Source organism: Balearica regulorum, chromosome 23, assembly GCF_011004875.1.
Source record: "Balearica regulorum gibbericeps isolate bBalReg1 chromosome 23, bBalReg1.pri, whole genome shotgun sequence".
Taxonomy (NCBI): Eukaryota; Metazoa; Chordata; class Aves; order Gruiformes; family Gruidae; genus Balearica; species Balearica regulorum.
The window spans coordinates 513,725-536,684 of NC_046206.1; the positions used below are offsets into that span (position 1 = coordinate 513,725).

At 50.9% G+C, this 22,960-nt stretch overlaps 1 protein-coding gene and 1 long non-coding RNA gene across 11 annotated transcripts in view; one reads left to right on the top strand and one right to left on the bottom strand.

Annotated features, from left to right (window-relative positions):
- Nucleotides 1–22,960, top strand: part of TRIM29 (tripartite motif containing 29) — a 63,595-nt gene that overhangs the window by 3,371 nt on the left and 37,264 nt on the right. For 7 of the 10 annotated variants that reach the window (XM_075774689.1, XM_075774697.1, XM_010307986.2 and 4 more), the window contains exon 1: nt 12,956–14,980. The exons of 1 other annotated variant lie outside the window; for it this stretch is intronic. The gene's annotated coding sequence lies outside the window, so the exon portion shown is untranslated. Of the gene's footprint in view, nt 1–12,955; nt 14,981–22,960 lie in introns of those variants that run through there. 2 more of the 10 variants (XM_075774692.1, XM_075774693.1) reach the window with 1 other exon arrangement.
- LOC142604925 (uncharacterized) lies at nt 3,134–12,974 on the bottom strand. Its single transcript, XR_012838780.1, has 4 exons — nt 12,653–12,974; nt 10,783–10,840; nt 9,833–9,895; nt 3,134–8,734 (listed from the first exon to the last, which is right to left on the bottom strand). It is a non-coding gene; the product is annotated as an uncharacterized LOC142604925 (long non-coding RNA).

Genomic DNA, 22,960 nt, shown 5'->3' on the forward strand with positions numbered 1-22,960 from the left:
CTTTTTAAGTTTTAATCCTAAATTTTCACAGCCTTCGTCTAACAAATTGTCTCCTTGAAATACTTTTCAGGACAATAGCAGTGCTAAAATCAGAGCTGAAGACAAGGAAAATGTTAGGTGCAAACGGGAGAACAGAAATGGCTCAGCTCAGAAACAAAAAGAGAGGGAGGGCCCACAAGGTAGAAACCTACAGGAAGACAGTTCCTCATGACAAAAGCTGCAAAGAGTAAGGCCCCGCTCACAGTGTGGTTATTCAGAGGAGATTATGCAAAAAACCAGGAGGACCCCAGCAGGGGCTGGAAGGAAGAGTGCCATGAGGTCAGTGGGCACAAATAACCCTTGCAAGACTTCCAGTCGAAAGGGCCACGCTCACTTCTCGGCCAAACTGGCAACCAACTTCCCCATTACACTAGAGTTACTTCGGGTCCATCAGCTTGCAGCTGAGCCCCAAGCACCAGAGCACAGCGTGGTCCCGTGTCTGGGCTGGAGGATAAGGCTGCACTGCCTGCAGCTCTGCATGTCTGCAGGAACGCGCACTCCCAGCTACAGATTACATCAGTGCCCACCGTGTACCTGGATCCTGGGTTGCCAGAGGTAATTCAGGAGCATGTTGCTGAGCTAGCAAAGTTGGCTTAGGGCGAGTGGTATCATTTTTTTTTCCTGGTACCTCTTAGAGCAAAGGAAATCAGAAAGCAGGCAATCTCAGAGAGCTCTTTCCGAGGCTCAGCACCTTGCCAGGAATGCTGTAGTCCTGAAGATTGTAATTTGAGCAGGGCACAATCTGAATCTGACCTGGGAATGCTAGGTTTGATCCCAGTCCCAAAATGAACGGACACACAGACAAGGAATACTGGACTGTGGGGAGGGGATTCAAAACACTGGCAGGCAACAGAATTAAAGAGCAAGTAGCTCTTCAGCAGCTAGAGAACAGAAAAGTAATCGGGGAGCACAGGAGAGGAGAACTTTGCTGAGATTTGGAAGAGACTGAAAGTTGACAAGTGAAAGGGACAGACACTGCTGGTCAGCATCCCAGCAAGAGACACTTGAACAGGTTAGCGGTAGGTGGAGAATTGCTGAAGGCCTTGGGACAGGTCTGAGTGGCCAAACCAATACTGTAATGGTGTCAATCAGCCTCTTCTACCCTCGATGTTTGCTAATATGGGACAGCTCTTTATGCATGTAATCTCTTTTCTGAGCTGTAGGAAAGGTGAAACATGCCTTGCAGTTCAGTGTTCCCATTACAGCAGCTGAGTTCCATTTAGTTTTACTGAACGTCAACGGTCTGGGCCAAGCACTTCTGGTATGTGTGTGCACTGCAGTCTTTTTACCGGGAGGAAACTTCCATTAAAATACCTCAACCACGTTTGAAAACAAGGTTAAGCAAAAATATGCTGTTAAAAGAAAACACTCTCCGCTGTGCTTTGTTGTGAAGTTCCAGCAGGGTGGTGCGTGGGAGCAGAGGATTACAATCTGACATGGGGTTTGCCTCGGTGCCTTAGATGCATCCTTTGTCATCCCTGGGGAAACCACTAATATTTGGCCAAGCTACACATCTTCATTCCCTTTTCATCACCTCAAAACTTAATTTACAGAGGCTCAGCATCACATTGGCACCTTGGTAAACCAGGTAGGGATCAATGCCCACTAAGACCTGGACTCAAAGACAACCCTTGCTGTGAAAGCTTAGAGCCTTACCTGACAAGGGAAAAACAAAAGCAGCGAGTGTGAAAAGTCCTATAGCACCCCACACAAGGCTCTGAGTAAACTACTTGCAAGAGGCCTGCCTTCCCTGCATGCAAATTTACCAGGCAAACAAAAACGTTTGCAGCCACCCTGTTTTCACCACTTACCACCCATTTGCTGTTGCATGCATGCTGTCAAGCTGGATGATGCATAAATACTTGCACTGTCTTCTCCCTTCATCCACTCCAGGAATACACCTGCCCTGCTCCTCACTTGCCCCCCCCACACCCCCCCAAAAATCCCTTCCCCTCTTAGTCAAAAATCAGACTGCTGCAACTATCTCTTATGCAGTCTAGGATGCTTCTTGTCCAGCCGCCTGACTACAGGAGCATTTAAGCCCAGAAGGAAGAAAGGCCCTTTTCCCTTGCTGTTTCACCCCAGTGTGAGTAATCAGTCAGTACTCTAGAGGCCATTAGCATCCAAAGTTTACCCTCCTGTGGAGGAGAGCAATAATTACTCCTACTTTCTCATCAACTTACAGTAAGGCTCTGTGGCCAGTTTTCTTATGATGAGCATGAAACCAAGGTATTTAAAACACACAACAGCAGTACCACCAACACATCAAAGAGTGAGGATGTTTGTTGTGAATGAGCTGTTATTCTAATAAACAATCTCAGTAATGCAGTGGGAAGCTGGGCTGTGCAAGGCTGGGCAGCGGGGAAGAGCAGCGTGCTGAGAACTGCTCTGCTACCAGCAACTCCTCCGCATCCCTCACCTTTGGGGGGGCAAGAGATGCACCTCCCATCCTCTGCCACAGAGCGACAGGGAGAAAGGGGGCCCTGCCTGTTTTGGGTGACTGGAGGGCTGCGGGGCCCTTTCATGCAGGTGCAGGACCACACCTCTTCCAGATCTCAGCTGATCTGAGTCCCACACGACTCCATTGTTGCACAAACAGGCTTTATCACTGCCAGCGTGGTTCTCCTCAGGCTGCTGAATCAAGAACCACAGTGATTCCCAAGAAGCTCTAGGTCCTCCAAATTCTCTCTGCTTCTTCAAAAAGGCCTCTTGTTTGCCATTTCAAGTTGCCTTTGCCTCCAGCATCATGCGCTCTGTCAATCAGAGATTCGGTGCAGGAGCCACAAAGCAGCTAGGAAGCCCTGGCTGTGAGAGAAGGCACACGCACCCAGGCAGGGCTCCCTCAGAAGGTCTGTTCCATGCCTAACTGCTGGGGTCCTAAGAGCAACAACAAGCCTTGAACATCCAGCCTCAGCCCTCCCCCTGCACCCCTCTGACCTGGCTCCACTGCTGCTTTTAAGCAAAGACCCTGGTCCCCAGCCCTTACCTGAACTCCACTGCACGTAAGACCTCTTCAGCTTGACTTGTCTCCTCAGCATGACCCTGGACCTGGCTCATCATCTCACGCTTGCTCGGCGCTCAGGCATCGCCACTAAGCCTGCTCCGCTCACCCTGCCCGGGACCATGCCCGTGTTGGCAAAGATGCAGTCTTGTCCCCCTCTGCTCATCTTCTCTAGCGGGGCAGCCCCCCTCTGGGTGCTCCACAGCAGCCAGCCCCAGGGAGGGCTGGGGCCTGGCCTTGGGCTTAAGTGGAGCTGTGGGGCCAGTGGGAAAAGAGTGCATGGGCTGAGTCCCAGGTGAGGCTTATTAGGGCAATTAGTGCCTGATGGTGTGCTTGGGACCCTCGCACCAAGTTTTTTCCAAGCCAGAGCTCAAACAAAGCACTGATGTCAAGATGTATTTCTTTCAAGGTGATTTATTGGACTGTGCCTAATGAACTGTACACAACACTCTTGCCCTTGCTTGGTTAAGGCATGGAAAAGATGGATGGAGCAAGCATCAAAGCTGTTGCATACACCTGGTTTGTCAATGTAAGAGGTTTAAGCCTAGGTTACGCTCACTTATAACAGCCCAGGATCACCCCTAAACAGCAATGGGAAGAAGCAAGATCCTGACCCTGCTGAAGCTGGGAAGCATGATGTGCTGTTGGACGGAGGTAGAACAAGTGCTTGAGGAGGCCCTCCTGTGCTCCTGGGGCAATGCATTTCTCTGGGAGCTACTCCCAGTGCACTCACAGCTCTGCAGGTCCTTTCTGCAGCACTTTCAGCAGGGAAAACACTGCATGGCTAGCTCATCTCGGAGGCTGCAGAGCTGAGCAAAACCCCAGGAAACATCCTGTCACCGCAGCCTCAGGCCTTCTGCCCTGACCAGACTGGTAATCCAGCTAGCAGATCCTGAGAACCTTCCTCTCTCCCAGCCTTTGCCAGACAGCTTGCCTGACCAAGGCTCTTCGTCCCCTGCCCTGGTCTCATCAGGTTTATTTCCCTTGCGATTTCCCTCTCTGTGCACATACTGAGAGCCAGGCACACTTCTTCCAGCACTCTGGCTAACTGGTTGCACAGACAGAGTTCAGGGCAGTTATGCGAAGGCATGGGGAAGGAAAAACAGACTTTTTGGTTGTGCTCTGGAAACCTGCTCAGCAGTTGTCCAGAGCCGCCTGAGAGATCTAAGTCTACAAAATGAAAATCAGCCAAGCTTTTGCTGCCTGTTCAGTCTGCGAGTTTCTCATCTTATTTACACTGCTGTTAATCTCAAGTAAAATGGGTGTAACTGAGATCAGGGATCAGACCCAAAAGTTCTGCCTTGTTCTCTAATCTTCCATCCTTCATTTTCATGCCAAACTCTGCTTTTAAAGCTGCATGAAAGAATCATCAGTGCTTTTTTTTGAAGGATTCAATCAAGGCAACTATTTTGGGGATCTGAACACATAAACCCCAGCTTTTCACTATTGTTCACAGCACTGCAGAACTAACAGAGCTCTTAGAGAGTTAATTGGATTTTTTTTTTTACTCTCACCCTCCCTCAACTTGTTGACTAAATCCCAGCTATTATTGGGAATATTACTACAGAGGACCTATGGCTTGGATCTGCAGCTCTGGGAAAGGATTTGTGTTGTGGTGTTGAGTAGAGATCTTACTGTTACAGAAGGGAATCAGGCTTCAAGTAATTTTTCATTAATTAAAAACTCTTCAGCATCCCTTTTGAGTGTTCCCTGCTGCCCCTTCTGAATGCCCTCCTTTTCTCGGCAATTACATAAAACAAGCTTCTGAATGGTGTTTAAAAACAGCTTGACTGTCTTAAAACAATGCCTAGCATCTTCTCTCTCTGACCTGTTTACCACCCTATTTTCTGCCCCAGGCAATTAAAAGGTTGAGGAGTACAGCAGCCTGGGTGTAATTAAACGAACAGGCCCCAGTGGCAGAGGACTGGGAGGTTAACTGAGTGCTCAACCTCTATAGGCAATGCAGACTCTCTTCCAGAGATGCTGATGTCCTGATTAGATACACATTAATTGAGATACCTTGCTCATTTACGCAGAGGCTGGATGCAGCTTCAGGGAGGATGAGAAAGGCAGTAGAAGGGGGGGAGGAGAGCAGTCAGAGTGGTTCCTGGGGTGTGCAGGAGGGGTTCTGCCCCAATTCGCCGGGGTAAATTCATGGGAAGAGACTCAAGAGCACGAGCCTGCTCCTGCCCTGGTCCATGTGACCTGGTTCACAGCTAGGGTGGAATAGGGACATGCCCCAAAAATAATACCATCAAAGGCGATAGCATACACCAGGTGATACAGATGAGGATCCCTCACAGGGGACTGAGCTGTCAGGAGACCTGAGGCCCCAAGAGAAAATCCTGAACTGTGGGAGCCTGTGGGGATCATCCTCTAACAGTAGTCAAAGCCTGGACTGCCCTTCCTTACAAAGGCCATGAGAGCTGGAAGGATCATATGGAAAAGTCTACTCTGTCCGAAGGAGAGAGTTCACGCTGATGGTGTAGATTTGGGAGCCACAGTGAAATGCTTGGGAAATCTCCCTTGTGGCCAACACCGTCCTACAGTTCCTTACGTGAGTAATAGCTGCTTTTGTGAAGCATTGGCTATGGACACCTTCTGCAGAAGGCTCCCCTTGGCGTGGGCCACAATACATCACCCTGGAATAGGAGAGTAGGATTTAGGAGGTTTTGTGGGTCAGCCCTTCTCTTGCACCGAAGATTTGGGCAGGCTTCCCTTTTGGTCCAGCTTTCTGTCCTCTGCTGGGGGCAGAACAGTTCCACCTGAAGAGTGGAATTCACATTCCTTTTGTGGTTAACTGGTCTAACTGGGAGGGCGGGCTTGGTGCTCCTTATTTTCTCCTGCTCCAGCCTGTTTCTGTTCCACTCACACAGCTCTGCTCCTTCCCTTAACATCTGGATTCAACTACCAAACAACAGGCTTTCTGTAACACGTTCCTCCCCTCCCTCGCTGCTTCATGCCTCGTAGGGTTCGTCCTGCTCACAGAGGGAATAAACACAAAGAGGGGGAGGTCAGAGAGAGACAAAGACAGGGCAGGGTGAAGGTGTCAGTAGGTGAAAACCTTTTTTCTTTTCCTTTCCCGAACCCAGCTCTTGGCCTGTTTGACATGGGCTCCCAATTGCCGCACAAATACAGGAATCCTATTCAAACCAACTGCAAAAGTCTCCTGAAACTGCCCATGAAAGCTGCCCTGCAGTAATCACGGTGAGCAGAAGGGAAACCTTTCTGCCATTTCCAGGGAGGGAGAGGACGTGCAATCCTCTGCGCCGCTGACGGGCTGTTCTCTGGTCGGCACGTATCTCGCACAGCCAGGCTCCAGGTACCCTAAACGCTACAGCTGTATGAGTGGTGTGTCTCGGAAGCTTTTGATATCCCTGGACACACGGTAAATTCCAGGGTCACGCTGTGTTTTGGGAAAGAAGAGATCCAGGAGGTTGGTTTTGTCTGCGTGAGACCTCTGAGCGAGTGCAGCCACCCCTGCCAAACTGAGTGCTGATGGCTGAAGATCTTAATAAAGTCCATCAGCTCAGGCCTTCGGTGGGTTTAGAGAGAAAACCGGGCGAGGTCTGAGAGCAGCAGTCCGCTTGGCCCACCGTCCTGCCCTCCAGCCGAGCCCCGAATCGCGTTTCCGGGAAAGCAACCAAACATCCTGCTGTGAACATCTGAAACAACAGCCCTCAGGGACCTCTTCTGACCCGTCTCAGTCAGAGGCTGGCTTTTGCCCTGAAGCATGTGGATTTAGATCCCTTCTAGCTGATTTCTTACGCTGATGTGATCAGAGCTGGGCAGGAAATAAAAGTCAGGTCCTCTGCGGCTGTTAACTGGAAGAGCGGCTTTTCAGAGCGCTGCTGCTTTCCTCCTGCTGCGGTCTCGGCTGAGGTGTCAAGGGACAGGCTCTTGCACGGGAATTTCATGTCTGCAAGACCTCAGCTCAAAACGAGGAGTGAGGGGGCACAGCCTCGCCACGGACAGGGCATAGGTGCCTACTCCCCGTGCACAGTTACGGTCTTGGGGACACCAGCAAGAAGGAAATGCTGAGGAGGGAGATGCTACTGCGCCTGGGATTGCCAGCTCTGAGCTCTCCTCGAGATATTTGAGTATTTTCCTGGAAAAAGGAAAGTGGAGAAGGAAATGCTGCTGCTCCCTCAACACCCAGCTGCTTCACGCTTAGGGCACTCGCTTGGACAGGGAAAACCTAATTTGGAGCCTACGTCACCCAACTGGACGCTGATCCCAGAGACTTCCATCCTGGGAGAGTACAGTCCTGGCCCTCTGCGGTGCTGGGAGAGTGTGCTCGGCTTCCCTATGATGGTGTGATATTTAATGTACAGGAAAGAAAGGAATAAAAGTGGTATCTCACTAACCGGATTCCCACTGAGTATTCTAAGGAATCCAGTTAGTGAGGTGATCCGCACTACATTCCTGCCGGCGCTGACGGGGAAGAGGTTAATTTAAATCAGCACAGTTTATGCTGGAATGATCCCAGTGGAAATTAAGGGGGGAAAAACCCAGGTGGTGAGTTCTTGCTTCAAATATCTAATTGCGAGGCTGACCAAAGTCCAGATAAAGCAACATCAGTGTTGAGTTAAGCAATATCCTTTAAAACAAAAAGGATGTGAATCTCCTATGCAAGACAAGCTGAGTAAAAAAGATACTATAAATCTAAGTGAAGCCCTCAAATTCTAAAGGGATATAAATCTAATTAAAGTGATATAAATCTAACTGAAGAAATACACTGTAAATCCAGCCAAAATGATATCCATCTAAGGAAAGCAATGCAAATGCACTAGAAACACCATAAATAAAATCAAAGCAATATATAAGATGTAATGGAAGCAATCTGAAACCTAAATCAAGTGACATAAATATAACAGAATGATATAAAACTAATTAAAGTGATTTATAAAATGGACATTCCGAAAAGAATCACAGCTCTCAGAAGATGAGAATAGCTGAAGAGAGGGACCAGGATAGGTTTATAAGCAACAAAAAGACACCTGCAGCTACAAAGAATAAAACAAGGTTAATTAGGTGCTGTGCTTCAGGGCAATCTCCAGTTGCAGAAGGGGTCAGGAAAGCTGCTCTTCTTCGAGCGCAACACTGAGTCACAGTCGCTTCTGACCCACCTTACATGAATGGCACGAGCGCAAACCGGGGACGTCTGCCCGGGGTAAATGTAATGTAGTGAAGGTAACGACAGTGCTGCTTGGGGGAACCCCAGAGTCTCCCAGCCCAAGGTCCTGGGAGCTTTGGGGGACATTCAGTTCAGCAGGGGTTTGTGGGAATGAGCGTAACCCCCTGCACGGCTGAACGCACTCATCCGGCTCTATTGGACCTGACGCAGCAACGCGGGCTGGGAGAGTCGGCCCCATGTCGAGGGTCGACTCTCAAAGCGGTTAAGAGAGATCAGAATCCATTTAAGCCCCAAGCAAAAGGTTAGGCACATTTTAGCCACAATTCGTGGGGCGCGGCGATGCTGGGTGCGCAGTGCCGCAGCGGTGGGGCCGGCGCTCCGGAGCCGTCAGCGCAGCGGGAAGGATGAGCTGTTGGGTGGGCAGTGGCTTCCCCCTCTCCCCAAACCTCCAGGGGAGTCCCACTCCCCTACAGACAAGGGGACGAGAACAGAGGCAGCCAGCACGGTCCTGCCTGGAATTTCTTCCCCAGGGAGGCTGGTGTCCGTTTCAAACTTTCCTGTGTACAGTGAAGCAACAAAAAGAAAAGCAAGTATTTGGGGATTTTTTCCACTTCAGTTATGGGCAATGAACCCCTCCTTCCCCCTTTGCCTCCCGTATTCAAAGGCAGAACTGTCCCAAACCTTCTGTTTTTGCAGAGGGAGACAGCGGCTAATGTTTTTCTCTTAAACTGAAAAAATCTTGTTGGTAGTTTCCATTTTCATCCACACTTTCACATAAAATAAATGCCTAAGGATCTTTTGGTTTTCACTTAAGTAATCTAATAATTGACCTACTATGACCACAATACAAATAATTAATAAGGCTGTTGCTTGTCTTTGGAAAAAAAAATCAATTTCAGAAAATAGTCAGATCTGCTCAAAATACTGTCTTCCTTTAGCTACAAGAAAGCTCTTTCTTCTTCTTCTGAATAATAAAATGTCCTCAGTTCAGCTTTACAATTGAGCTCTTCCCTTCCAATCTTATTCCAAAGCAAAGTGCCATATGTTTTATACTTACGATTTGAAAATTTTCTTGTGCTTGAAAGTCAATTGGCATTTCAGCATCTGCAGTGGCCTGAATTTCATTTTTCCAGAGTAAAGGAAAATATCTATTTTGTGGAAACTTACTGAAAAGCAGCAACCCCCTCCAAAACCCCCAACCCCAACAATCTAGGTTAGAAATCAGCCTGGAGGGAAATGCAAATATTTTTCTTGCAGATTTAGCTGGAAATGTTTCCTGTGCTTTCCTGGAACATTAATGCAAAATTAGGCAGTCTGTTGGACTGATGGACCTGCTGAATCAAATAGCTTTAAAAAAAACCCCCCAAGTTTACCAAAATGTCTATTCACTTCCTCTATGGACAGAGGCATTGCATTCTGAATCACGTAATCTTATGGGGTCTTAAAGGTTGTTTGAAATAGTTATATATTATATTTATTATATGTTTTCTCATCAAAGCCATGTGGGGGGTCTAACCATGGGGATTGGCTTGAAACGGAGTTAAACAGCTGGGGATGGCCAGGGGATAGTGACTGAATAAGCCACCCTTACCAAAGCTGTTTGTACCACACCTCTGCTTAACGTGCCTCCAGCAAAACCTTGCAGAGCTCATTACCTGGCATCGAGGAGATGGGCAGACATTCAGCATAACCAAAATTCAAGCCTGATTTAGCCCAAGCTGGAAGGAATGAGATGTGACACTTGGAATTAACAAATGAGCTGGAAACTGGAAAATAGGTCTGACGACTAGCAGCTAGAAGTTACGCACCAAATCCAGAATGAACTCCCGAGAACCTTGGTTTCCACAGCGGCACAGCAATGCCTCCTGCTTTCCTTTGGCTGTTGGTAACCCTTCCAATTATTTGAAAACAGTAATAAGCTTCAGCTACGGTCTGCATGATGGAGTAAATCACACAGGTCACTAGAGTTACCCTTCCGTGCTAGATTTGTGTAATTTTGCACTGGGAAGGATTTTGCCTCTGCAGTTAGTCCTACCCTGAAATCAGATGCGAGGGACGGTGCTGGTCCCTGTGAGCACAGGGGCCAGGATCCAGCTCTGGGGATTTCACACAGTGCAAATGCAAGCTGGATCCAGCCCTGGGACTCGGTGGAGATTCACAACCAGGCTGTGTGTGTCATCCCGTTCTTTTGCTGAGGTGGTTGCAATCAGTATTGAATACAGGCGCTGAAATAATCGCAGTGATACAATCAGCAAACAAAACCCCAGAGCCACAAAAACACTTACTACTCTATACTGTCACTAAAACCTTTCCGGTGGCTACAGGAGCACAAGTGCTGTCCAGACAGCCTGAAACACAGTGCAGGCACCTCAGTGCACATGCACCACGTGTGCAGACGTGAAAAAACATACGATAACCTAGCATGCTTTGAAAAATGACGGAGACTGATTTAGGATAGGGAACATCGCTGGTTATTATAGTAGGGTAGAAGATAGGGTTGCAATAATGTTTGGAGAAGGATAAACAAGATTTTACTTCTGGGGTTGAGGCTCTGTATTTGTGCTGCCTGTTGACAGCACCTGGCGAGTGAGATCCTGGCACTTACCTAAGCAGCTCAGGTCTTGCTGCAATAAATGTACTAAGTGATGCAATGATCATCCAACCTGGAGAAATGGATCTAACGAGATAAGATTAAAGCAGAGAAACTTTGTAGTCTGTCGAGAAATGAAACCAAAACTCAAAAGCCAGGCTTGAGGAACCTAGGGTGGACCAGTGACAAAGTCCAAGCCAGGAGCCTATTCCTGTGAAGGACCTGGGGTGGTGGCTGGCTCTGGGAGCCAGAGTAGCAGAGCTTACACAGGCAGCTCTTGAACTCAGAGGTGAGGGATACAGTCAAAAAAAGGGAACAGAGCACCCTGGCCACAGGAGGAGTCTGGCAGCGATATCCACCCCCGTTAAAAGGGTGGGGATCTCCTCTGGGTGACGCCTGCCTGCACAGCCTGTGCTGCTCATGGTGCCCAGGCTCTGCAGCCACCCTGCTTCCAGCCCAGCATGGCAAGGGGCAGGCTCCCTCCTAGAGCCACACCGCTCACCTCTGAGTCTGGGGAGAGCGTAAGTTAGAGCAATGCAGAGCTGCTCTGCCTTACGCGGGGTGCGGGGCTGCTCCGTGTCTGCTTGGGAAGGCAGATGAAGGTGAACGTTACCTTTCCCTCCTCCCCAGGGAAGGCTGCAAGCTCCTGTGCAGCAGGGCAGCGGTGATGGGCCTGCCAGTGCCCAGGAGGGGTGTCACCTTCCCCCAGCTTTCTGAAGCGAAGCCGGCAGCAGCCACCCCACGCTGTGGGCTTCAGTGGAGGAGAGGGAGGGGTAGAGCTGGTTCAGGTCCAGGTCGTGGTGCTAGCTTCGCCGATTGATCGCAGCTCTTGACTAACACTTGTTGTAAATCTTTGCTAGGTGCTGCCAGCAAGCCATCAAACTACAGCTGACAGAAAGAAAATCCCCCCGTGCCAGTTCCTGCAGTCCCTCCTGCAGCTCCCACACCCTGCTGCTGCTTTGGCTCCAGCTCCCAGGTGCCATTATCCCGACGCGTGGCTCCTGGAAACAGTCCACCCTCCCTCATCTCTATCTTCCTAGCTCAAGGTCCTGCTGCCTGATGTCCCTGCAGGCAGCGAGATGGAGGCAGGCCAAGGGACAATCTGTTCCTCATTGAGGTCATCCTGCAGCTTGCAGCTCGCTGCTGATGTGGCATTTGGGGGATGGAGCAAAAGAAATAGGAAAAAAAAAAAAAAAGAAATAAAAATCTTTTCCTTGCCTGGCCTCAGTTCCAGCGCTGCTGGGGGACTGATAAAGCATGAGAAGCACAAGGCCAGCAAAGGAAACTGAACTCTTTCAGGTAACCCTTTACACCCCCACCATCCTGCTCCCAGACCAGTGGCTAAAAACCACAGCAACCCACCCGCTGGGCACAGTACCAGGACTTTAGAGGAATATTTTCCATCTCCCTAGGAGGTCCTTCCAAGGTCCTTTTCTGTTTTTGTGTCTCCTCTGGCTATTTCAGAGAAGGAGCTTTCCCCACGTCTGCTCCCAGAGGCCCCCCATGCTGGGAAGCTCTCCTTCCCTCCAGCCCAGCCGAGCTGCTGTGTCATTTTAATAGCCCAGCTCTAAGTGCAGCTGCCGAGCTCAGACAGTTTCTCGGATTCTGGTGAAAAATCACAGCTGTCAGCGTTTCCTGTTGCTTTGCCTCCCTCCATTCACCCCCCACTAAGGAGGTGGGGAAAGCAGGAATGCGAACGCTGAGAAGCCTTCAGAGCTGGGAAATTTTTTCTTCTCTCCAGTGCCTCAAAGGCAAGATGCTTCAGCCTTCCCTTTCTGTAGTGTGAAGAAAAGATCAGCAGTACCTTTTCAGAAGCTACCTGTCCCCAAATCCCAGAGCTCCCAACCCTCCCTCGTGAAAGAGCTGGGCTCCGAATTTCACGTACCCCAAATTCCAAAGAGGTTTAGCTCAAGCTGTTACTCTGGAGTTCCAGATGTGTCTTTCAGTTATGCTGTGCTGTAAAACCAGGGTCCGCTAGTAGTGATCCATGGAAGCAGAGACACGTGAAAGGAAACAGAAAGGGGGCACGAGAGCTGGAGTAAGACAGAGCTACCGCTGGGAAGACTGGGAAGTCCCCTTTGTGTACCCAAGGCACTGGGGTGTGAAGCTCAGAGCTTGGCTAAGGACAGAAGAAGATGGTCCTGCTTGCAGCTGCCCGGCCAGCCACTTCCAGGCTGGGCAGCCCATGAGTCACCAGGAGTCTCTGGCCTGAGAGAATACATCACGCTGTTGGTGGGGCACTGCTGCAAGGAAGTCTGCAGCCCAGAATTAATTGAGCGGCTCTTAGCGCTGCAGGAGAAATCACATTGTATTGCCCCCCTCAGCCCCTGGGGCAGGATTGCAAGAGAACAACAATCTCTGACTGGGATGGAGCCACAGAAGGGTCAGGGCACTCTTGTCTGTATTAAGAAAAAAAAAAGAGAGACTTTTCGCTGGAGATAAGAGGCACTAACCACAGCGGGCAGAGGCAGAGCCTGGCACTGTGCTCTGCCTGCTCAGAGCAGAGGCAGGAGAGCAGAAGCTGGTGAAGCACATGCTGTTCCCTGGCAGGGTGCACAGAGGGGCCCACTCCCTGCAAGCATGCTTTTGCAGCAGAGAGCTGGATCAGCGGGGAAAGCTGCAGCCCCGGAGATGCCAAGCAGGTTTGCGGCACCATTGGCAGCAGAGTCTGGGTTTGGGAAAAACAAATCTCCCCTTCCTTCCCAGTGACGCTCCCGCTAGCTGCCCCAGGGACCGGCTGGGGGTCTGCCCCAGCCGACCAGTGCTGGGGGTTTCCCTGGCCCTCACCAAAAGCTGCTCCCGTGGGAAGAGGCCAGCCCAGCTGTAGCAGGAGATGAGGAATGACCCCTGTTCTCCAGCTCCAGGAAACCATCCCACTGGTTTATGATTCATGGTTACGGGAGTGTGGAGGCTGGTACGTGCATGTAGCCTCTTGCGTGCTAATCACAGCTGAGGATGGAGATGGGGGAGGTGGGAGGTGTAGGGGGATGAATTCCCGTTCCCTGGTATGAAGAGATCCAGACAGCCCGCTGAGTCAGCGCAGGGTCAGGCCAGACAGGCTTTGATTCCCCCAGCAACTGGCTTTCAGCTGGTGCCTTCCCACCACCCAGCTCAGCCCCTAGTATAGGAACCACGTGTACAAGGGGAGCTAGCTTATCCCTTCGCCTTTCTCGCCATAACCTTAGCTGGAGCCCTTCCCCGCAATCACGTGGTGAACGTGGCTCTGTTTCAAGGGACAAAGTGCAGGAGTTTCTCATTAACAGAGAATGAAAACTGCCTGCTGTGATCCAGCTGCAGTAACTCCATTGGAGAAGGGAGAAAAAGCGCCGTAGGGGAACAGGGAGGTAGAAAAGGAAATCAAACAAGCACAGCCACCTCACAAAGCCTGAGCCAAGAGCTCTGAGCTTTGTGGTCTTCTTGCCCTTGCAGTCCTTTCCCCGTGCATCCTGCCAAACTCCCACTGACCCCAGCAAGGTCACGCTGGAGGGGACGTTGTTCTGCTCTCTGAGCCTCTTGGGGGGCCGCAGCTGCAATGACCTTGACTTCAGTGTAATGCCCCGCAAAACCGCTCTGGACACACAACATATGTCTGGGGCTTCCCTGTCTTGCACACACACCTGCAGCCCATCCCAGGATGTCAGGAGCAGGAAGAGCACTGCCTTCCCAGGGTATTCAGGAGCAGGGAACTGAACAAAGAGGAGGAGCAGGAGAGGGGGAAGCGGTTGCTTGCAGTGTTTATATCTCCCCCTGTTCTGCCCCCAAAAAGGAGAAACTGAGATTTGATTTCCCTGAGGCAGCTCCCAAAGAATTTACCCGGCATTCAAAGGAAAATGCCTCTTTTTTCCCACCTACAGACTTGGCTGCAAAACTAGCCTCTCACTCTACAAGAGGAAAAAAAACCCATATTGTTAGTGAGACCCCACTACTGCCAAACAGACAGACCCACGTGGGCCAGGGCTGGGAGTAGGAGCGAGACAGGGAGGGAATAAAGTGGCCCTTTATCTGATGCCCGGGTTGCCTGGGCTGGGGGCGATGCATACTTAGCATAACTAGAAAGGTCAAGTTTCCTAACAGCCTGACGAGGGGGATCTTCCTTCCTTCCTTCCAGGGAAACCAAGGGAGGAACGAGGAGGAGCATCCGATGAGCAAACAGACACACGGTCATTGACTTCCACGTGGCTTTTTCATCCTGCAGGGGAAAGGAGGTATTATGGTAGGACATGCTATGTGCATCACATAACCTAGCGAGAGGATGGGAGAGCAACCTGGCCAACCTCCTTCGGCGGCAGCAGCAGATTCCCAAGGCGTGGAGATGAAGGAGCAGACAGGGCAGAGATGGAGGTGGGGAACTAGGTGGCTGTCGGAGAGAGATGGGGTGACAGAAGGGAAAACGCTGAGTTTGGATAAAGCAGGAGCACTGTTTTCCTTCCACTGCATTGACTCAGCACCAGAGAAATCCAGTCCCAGGGGAACTGCGTGTGTTTGTTTATGGTGAAGTGAAACAAGCTGCTTTCCTTTTACCCCCAACACACACATTCACTCGCTGGCACTTTATGCAGCAAGCTAATGTAAACTGAGCAAAGATCTGCCAGCATCTGCTGCAGCCTCCCTGATCCTCCCCTCCTCAAGGGAAGTTACAGGCAGTAGAATCCTCGTGTTGTCCTCCCAGCAAACGCCTCTGCTTTTTTCCCACCAGGAAAAGGTGGTGGTGCTGGCCAGGGTGGCATACTGTTCCCTTCCCACCTCCTGGTAGAACCTCTTGCTGAGCGTGGAGGGCAGGTTGCGAGACACAAAGCCCTGATCCTATTGCCATGGCGATGTTAATTCAAGCTGAGTTCAAAGGAAATTGTTCCAGCTAAAACTAACAAGCCTGGCAGGAAAGCCCTGCTGTTAGTTGAAAGAGGCCAGCTTCTCCTAAAAGGGGAAAGGAGGTGGGGTCAGAAAGAGGGGCCCCATTCCAAACACAAGCTCCAAATAGATGCAAGTCCTATTCCCTGCCTTTGAGCAAAGCCTCCCCCCCCACCAAAGCCACCAGCTGTGAAGCAAGACAGCAGAAGATGCCAGGGAGTCTTCCCATGCCTTTAGAGAACAGCGGCAGGGGACGGAGGAGCTGAGAGAGCAGCCTGTCCCACCCAGGGCAGATGTGCTGGACATGCACTCAGGCTATCACAGCTCTGCAGCCGGCTGCCGAGCCCTGCTCAGGTTGTTCTGCTACGGTATACGCTGCTCCTGCTAAGTGCAGGTGCCAGGCAAGGCTGGCTGCCTCCTGCCACGGACGAGCAAACACTGGAGGCACGGGGGAGAGGGCACCCTTGGCAGGGGTGGCAGAGCTCCTGCCTTGCTGCCACGCAAGCATTAAATGCCCCATGTGATACCCAACCCCGTCCTCGCGAGGCTGCAAGGGACTGCTGGAGTGCAGGACAGCTCTTGCTAGGCTTGTTGCTGAAGTCATTCAGGTGTTCACATAGCCAATGCAGTTTCAGGGTTTAGTGGAAGTTTTATATTTGGTGTAATGATTAATCCTGGCAGGTGAGACTTGAATACCTGGTGTTCATGCCCAACATTTAGGGAATGCCTTGTCTCTGAGAGCTGGGGGTGAATATTCACAGCCCCTCTGAGAATGGGTGGGACTGACCTGGTCATCATTTGGCATTGCCAGAGGGCATAAGGGTCCATATAGAGCATCTGGAGAGAAGGCAGGTATGCTCTCCTCCACAAAACATCCTTAAACCGACACTGAGGAAGTAACCCGTGGGGGTGCCAGAAAGGCAGAGACCATAGTCCGGGGTGGACAGGAGAGAGCGCAGAGCTGCAAGGTCAATAAACAGCTTCGAAAGAGATGATGAAGCAACCAGCTGCCAACCCCCTCCCCTGCCCTGCAGGAGCACTTTGAACATCTCCTGCCCTGAGTCAGAGCAGGAGTGGGCCTGCTTACTGCAAGATCTGGAGGAGAATTATGGGCAGCCCAGCTTAGTATTAGAGACATTAACTGTGGTTTAAAGAAAAAAAGAAAGAACAAAAAACCCAAACTCAGAACAGACTCTTCCAACTGAGCTAGAATATCTTCCCATCTGCTCCTCTGGTGCCAAGAGGCACTGGAGTTGAACTGCTCCCTGCCAACCAGGGCAGCGAGAGGAAGAGAGGAAGCTTTTGTCTGTACCAAGCAGCCCTGGAGAAACTCCTGGCTGGCAAAGAGAGGCCCTGAGGGAGTCCTCTGCAGTCCCTGGCCACCGCTGGACCCTGAGGTGCCTGCAGGGCTTGCAGGAAACTGCTAGCAGCACAGTTCCCCTCCCATTCCCCCATCTCCCTTGCCCTCCTTCCCACCTCCATCGCCTTCCTTTCTGCTTCTCCGCAGCCCCTTCCTTCTCTTGCGAGCTCGCCCTGCTGCTGGGCTCAGAACCACTGCCAGGATAGTGGCAGGGAGCAGTAAGAAAGCGCTGACAGCCAGTTAGTACTGCGGGTTTCACATCCCGCTGGTTTAGCAAGACTTGGGTCCTCTCCCACCTCTTCCTTTTCTTTCATCTTCCCCTGCTTCCAGGCTGTAGCTTGAGGCTGCAGCTGCTACAAAAAACAGGAGAAATTTGCTAACGGACGGAGGGACTTCCCACAAATCAGAGCAAGACATGTTTTCTCTCTCCCCTTCTTAACTTTTTCTCTCCTCCTCTCATCATGCTCTTCCCTTTTTCCTGCCACCTCTCCCTCTCTCAGACTCCTTCCCTTGCCAGCTGGCTCCTCTCCTCCCGTGTCACTGTTAGAGCACGAGGGGCTCCCTCCCGAAGCAACGCTGGCTTTTGGCCTGCTCAGCAACGTGCCTGAGCAAGGGGAGAGAAAGTAAGGAAAAGGGGAAGGACGGACTGGGGTTACTGTGAGCTATTAGGGTAGCGAGAGAGCGAGAAAGAGAGCGTGCAGTGAAGCGGAGGCAACGACCTGAATATGCTGGGGTTGGAAATAACAGCAGCGATCCTTGGCATCTCTCTAGCCTCATTCGTCTTTGCACCATAATCTCAGAGACGGGGTCTCAGCACGCCCACGGCCGCACAGCCCAGTGGCGGGAGAAGGGCCCAGAAACCAGACTCGGGTCTGAACTGCCTCTTCACTGTGCAGTTAGGGACCCTCCAGCCACTGAAGGGCACTGCTGCCTGCGGTGAGCCCGACACCCCCCTGCCCGCTCACCCTGCCACGGACAAAGCGGCCAGGGCACCGCTGACGAAACGGGCTGTGCAGTGACCTCCCCGGTCACTCGGCTGGGAACCTGCACAGTTAAATCGCAGGGTAAAGCACCTCCGTGGCCACTGCTCCCAGCACAGCCCTACGCGTAAGCTGAGCAGCAGCACTGTTTCTCAGAAGCCCTGTCTCCTCCTCCAGGAACGGGAAAGGATCTGCTAGAGTAGTATTAGGAGAAACTGTATCACACACTGCCTTCCTCGAAATAGCTCAAGCTTCATCCTAAAGCAAACTAGAGAGGTTTGGGGTTTTTTTTTTTCCCAGGCTCTACCCACAAGTTGAATTATTTTAGAAAAGAAAAACAACTTGTTAGGTAGAAAAACAACTAGTCCCTCCTAGGCAGCCACAATTAATTTCATTTTCCATTTATATGTAGCCTTAACACTTCTCTCCTGCAAAATTTGCTCTGACATCCTGCTGAGGAGTGAGGTAGCATTTCTGTAGTCATCTACGATAATCTCTTCCCAACCCTTCCCCTTTTTAATGTAGGTATTGAATTGGGTGCTCTGGTCCTGTGATAATGCTGAGATGACACAGACTTGTTAAAAATCCTGATGAAGGATCCGTGATTTTCTCCAGTCTTCTAGAACCAGAGGGGAGAAGGTATTTCCCTACACCACCACCCCCCCAACCAGAAAGCAAGCTCCGAGTTTTGTTTCTACCAGGAACTTGGCAATTTCCCTTTTAATGCCTTTGCCTTTACTTGCCTCTCATTTAGCCCTTTTCCCCACAGGTGATTAAGCCCTTCTGAGGCAATATTTAGACCTGCCTTAATCCCTACCCCATGCTGACTGCAGAGCATCGCCGTTTCTTCCTTCTTTCCTTGCTCCTTTTGTTCTTCTGCACCCAAAGAGAACTTGGGGCTGGTTATTTTAACGCCCATTGTGCAGCTAGTCATCTCGGCTTTTGACAGCTCTCATTGATCCCTCCACACACCGCCCTCTAAGCTGCTGCTTTCTCTGCTGATCTGGCCTGTTTCTACATCCCTTGCAGGCATTCTGATTACTGGTAGCATCCTTTTGAGGTGGTTATTTATCTGGCTAGAACTGGAAACCTCCCTTGAAAGGTGTCCCCACCCCCCCCCTCAAACATTTTGAACTTTGTTTTTTTGACTTCGAAAAATCTCAAGCCTCCTCTGAGCTCCTGAGTCCAATTTTCATTCCTGTGCATTTCTCTTAGGCAACAGGGATTTGCCTGTTTGAAATCAAGAACCTTATTTGCAGGCTTTGTTTGTCTTTCCATTTCATTTTAATTGAATCAGCAGTAAATCTCTGAATCCAAGGTTGCTTTCTCAGTACAGTGCCCTCGTTGCTTATCAAAACCCAATCCAGGGCAATACGTTTCCTCACTGGTTCAGTGAATGCTGATCACATACCAGAATATATTCCCTACTGTTATTAGTGACACTGATTTTTCATGCTAAATAAGAGACTTTCACTTCCCGAGTACAAACACAATTTCTCAGTCTGTATCAGGCAAATAATTATGCAGGACTCTCCATGACCCTGGAAATCTACAGCACAGCCCCCTCATAGTGCCAGGACCAGCCCATCTTTCTTTCCCCACCAATCTTAAGTCTAATAGATCCCTTTTATGGCATCTCAAGACTTGGAGAATTCACACTATAAAGCTCTCTATTGCCCCTTCTACCATGCAGAAGGGAATTGTAGTTATTTCAGATCTTGTCTGAGAGCAACGTTTCCAGCTAGTTGGCTGTTTGTGCACCTCATCAAACAGATGTTGCATTGCATGGTGCAATACATCCTCTGCCTGCAAAGCAGGGCGCACTGCAAATGGTGATGAAATGCAGTTCCCCGAACTAGGGATCCACTGAACCCGGGGATTCAGCACAGAACGGACAAGGCTTTACCTTCTCTCTCATTTCTAATTCCCCCAGCTCCAAAAAGCAGAGCTAAAAAACAAGGGTCTATGGTTGGATCTTAGTTTCTGTTAAATTTTCCTCTCAGTCACCATGACAGCAACTACTAGATTTATAGGTGCGAAGGGCAATAGTACAAAGCATGCTATGCACCAGCACCTTGCTCTAACACGTGGCAGGGGTCACGAAGCGGTACAGAAACTTGCTTCAGTGTCATTACATCACTGCAAGAAACAAACCCAAGCAATCAACGCAGAACGCCAAGGGGATTTTGTTTTCCCTCTTTTTAATCTGTATTTGAGTTCCTCTCCAAAAATCTTCCCTTTCACCTCCTGATGTTTCTCCCCTCTCCTTGATCTTTAAAGCATTACTTCAGCCCGCTAAGGTGGGCATCAGGCCAGGCTCCTGAACGATACTCCTTGCTCAGTTTAGCTCTGGCTCCTGTCAGGAGCAGCCCTGCTGGCTGAACACACCGTTTGTGGCCATATGTGGTGTTATTTACATGGGGAAGAGGAGAAAAAATATATCTTTGTGAAATATGAGTTGAGAGAAAAGAGAGACAGAGGCAGAGTGGGATGGGACCGTGCCCATCTGAGAAAGCCATCCCAGCCCAGACCGCAGGGGGAATTAGCACGGCGCTCACGGGGAGGAAAGCTGCTCAAAGCAAGCTGTGAGGGTCTGCAACAAAGCCTCGTAATGGAATACGACATTGGACAGACTTCTGGAATGGGTGCGTGGAAGCTCAGCTACCAGCTGGGAGACTAATTTAGTTTCTGGTTTTTTCCCCTTCTCTCCATCCTCCCTCCGTCTCTCTTTGAATAGGAGAGCAACGCAGCCAAGGGCTCAGCTCCTGCCAGATCGTACAGGCTGAGACGGGGCAGGCTGGGTCACTCGCTGGAGGAGTAAACATCAGGGAAAGCTGAAAGGGCTTTCTTAGCGGTGCTTGAGCTAAAATGCTGAAGAGCACGGGAAGCACTTGAAATCCCCAACAGGTCGCAGCCTGTCTGCATCCAGCTGCATTACCTGAAGTAGAGCAGCCCGACGACTGCTCTAAATCCCACAGCAGCCGTGGCAGGTAACAAAAGCGTACACGGGCAGCGGCTGAAGCTGGCAAGTGCTCTGTCATTGTCCTACTGCTTAGCACAGCAGTACTCTGCTCTTTGGTGCCCAGCAGCAGCATTCCAATTTTGTCATCCCCAGTACAACCAATCTCTTCCCAACACAGCCCATGTCAGTACCCTGATGCGCTTGATGAGAGATGCTGTGCCAGTGGCAGTGTCATGTTTTGGAATAAGATGTAAAACCAACTGTCTTACAGCCTAGACTATAAAAGGTCCCTTGGCAGCTTCTGCCAGTGTTATCTTCTTCCCTCAGCCAAATTCCAGGTTAGAAACTGAACAAAGCAGCAGTGATGAGCTGCCAGTATTTTAATGAGAAGTTCCCACAGACACCTTCCTACCTCTGCCTGTGATGAAACTCCGCAAGAGCAGGTGCACGTGTGTGCTCCTAGAAAGGGAGCTGTATTTACTTCTCACTTGTTCAAACAGCAGCAGTTACAAAAATCCTCTCTCATAACCATCACTCAAGCAAGGAAGTGGCTTATTTGGCAAAGAAATTGTCATCAAGAGCAGTTTGCTAGAGATGTTTACACTGTGTTTCTGAGGGTATAATGAGCGTGCTGATAAGATAGTGCAGGAACTAGCTGACTTGAATGAGGGTAGAATATGTTGATGGGGAAGCTGCTAGCTGTATTCTGCAAGGCGTTTGGGAAATACCCTGCTGGCGCTCGACAGAGGCAACAGCACTTACTCTTGAGCATTTATTTCAGGCCGCTTAGGGAGAAGGTCTTTCTAGGACAGAAAAGCAGAACCGGGAGAGCTGGGATTTCCAGGATTGTGTTTTTCACCCCCAGGAAGGAAGCTGGGGTGTTTTCCTTGCTGTAAACCCAATTATCCCTTCCCAGCATCTGGGGCATTCCAGCAGGGAGGAGAAGAGGAGGAAGTAGTGTAAAACCCCCAAGGAGCCTTGGGTACCTGCTGAAAATGAATCATGAAGGCACTCACCCCGCCAGCCCCACTCGGGACCCTGCAGGACAGGCATGGACCAGGGGAGCAGCACAAGGAGGGGCTGGCTCCAACACAGACGATCATCGCTCCTTCTGTGCCTTGGGGCCTGGCTCAGCAGCTTTCCTGCACCCCCGGGCTGGCTGCCTTTCAATAGCAGTAGATTTACCTTTCTAGCAGAGCGCAGAAAAGCCAGGAAGATTATACCTAGTAAAGCTCCACTCCTGTCCTCTGCCCCGACCTCAGTACAGGCACGGGGAAGGCTCTTCCGCCTCCCTCCCACGAAAACATCCAGGGACACCAGGGATGGACACGTCCCTCTGGGATGCAGACCTGGGCAGGTCCAGGCGTCCACCCTACTGCCAAAGTGGGCTTGAGATAACATCCCCCGATCCCTACTCAGCCCCAGGTGCTCGCTCCGACCCTGCCAGGAACGGAGCTCTGCCAGGACAGGCAGGCGTAGGGGGACTGGCCGTCCTGTCCAGGAGGGATTTTCCAGCATGCCCACGTTTGGAGGCACCTCTCCCCGCGGGGCTCCTGACACCCGTGTGTGGGCCACGGAGGACACCTAGTGGCTGGCAAGCCATGCCGGGGTGCCCTTGCCCCACGGCACCCTGCCGCATGCTGGGAACGGGGCGGGGGGCAGGCTGCTCTAAAGATGCTCGCCCCATCGCTCAGCCGGGGTGTGAGTGACAGGGCGGAGGGCTGCTGGGAGCTCTTCTCTCCCACAGCTCGCTCTGAACTCCCCTCTCCATCTTTAGTGCTCACACATAAGCCCCAGGCCCAGGGAAATCACGCAGTCCTGTGGCACGGAGGGGGAAAGTGGGGCTCAGCACCTGTGGCATCCTCCTAGCCCAGGTCCCCGCACAAGCAGGCTCTGTGGGGGATTATTTGAATGCTACGTGGTGTGGGGATGTGGGTGCAGAAGGTCAGCGAGGAGGAGCAGGTACCTCCTGTGTACTCTCAAGCTGTGCTTTCACATCTCCCCAGTATGCTGCAGGGCACAGGGATGGGCCAGAGGATGCTG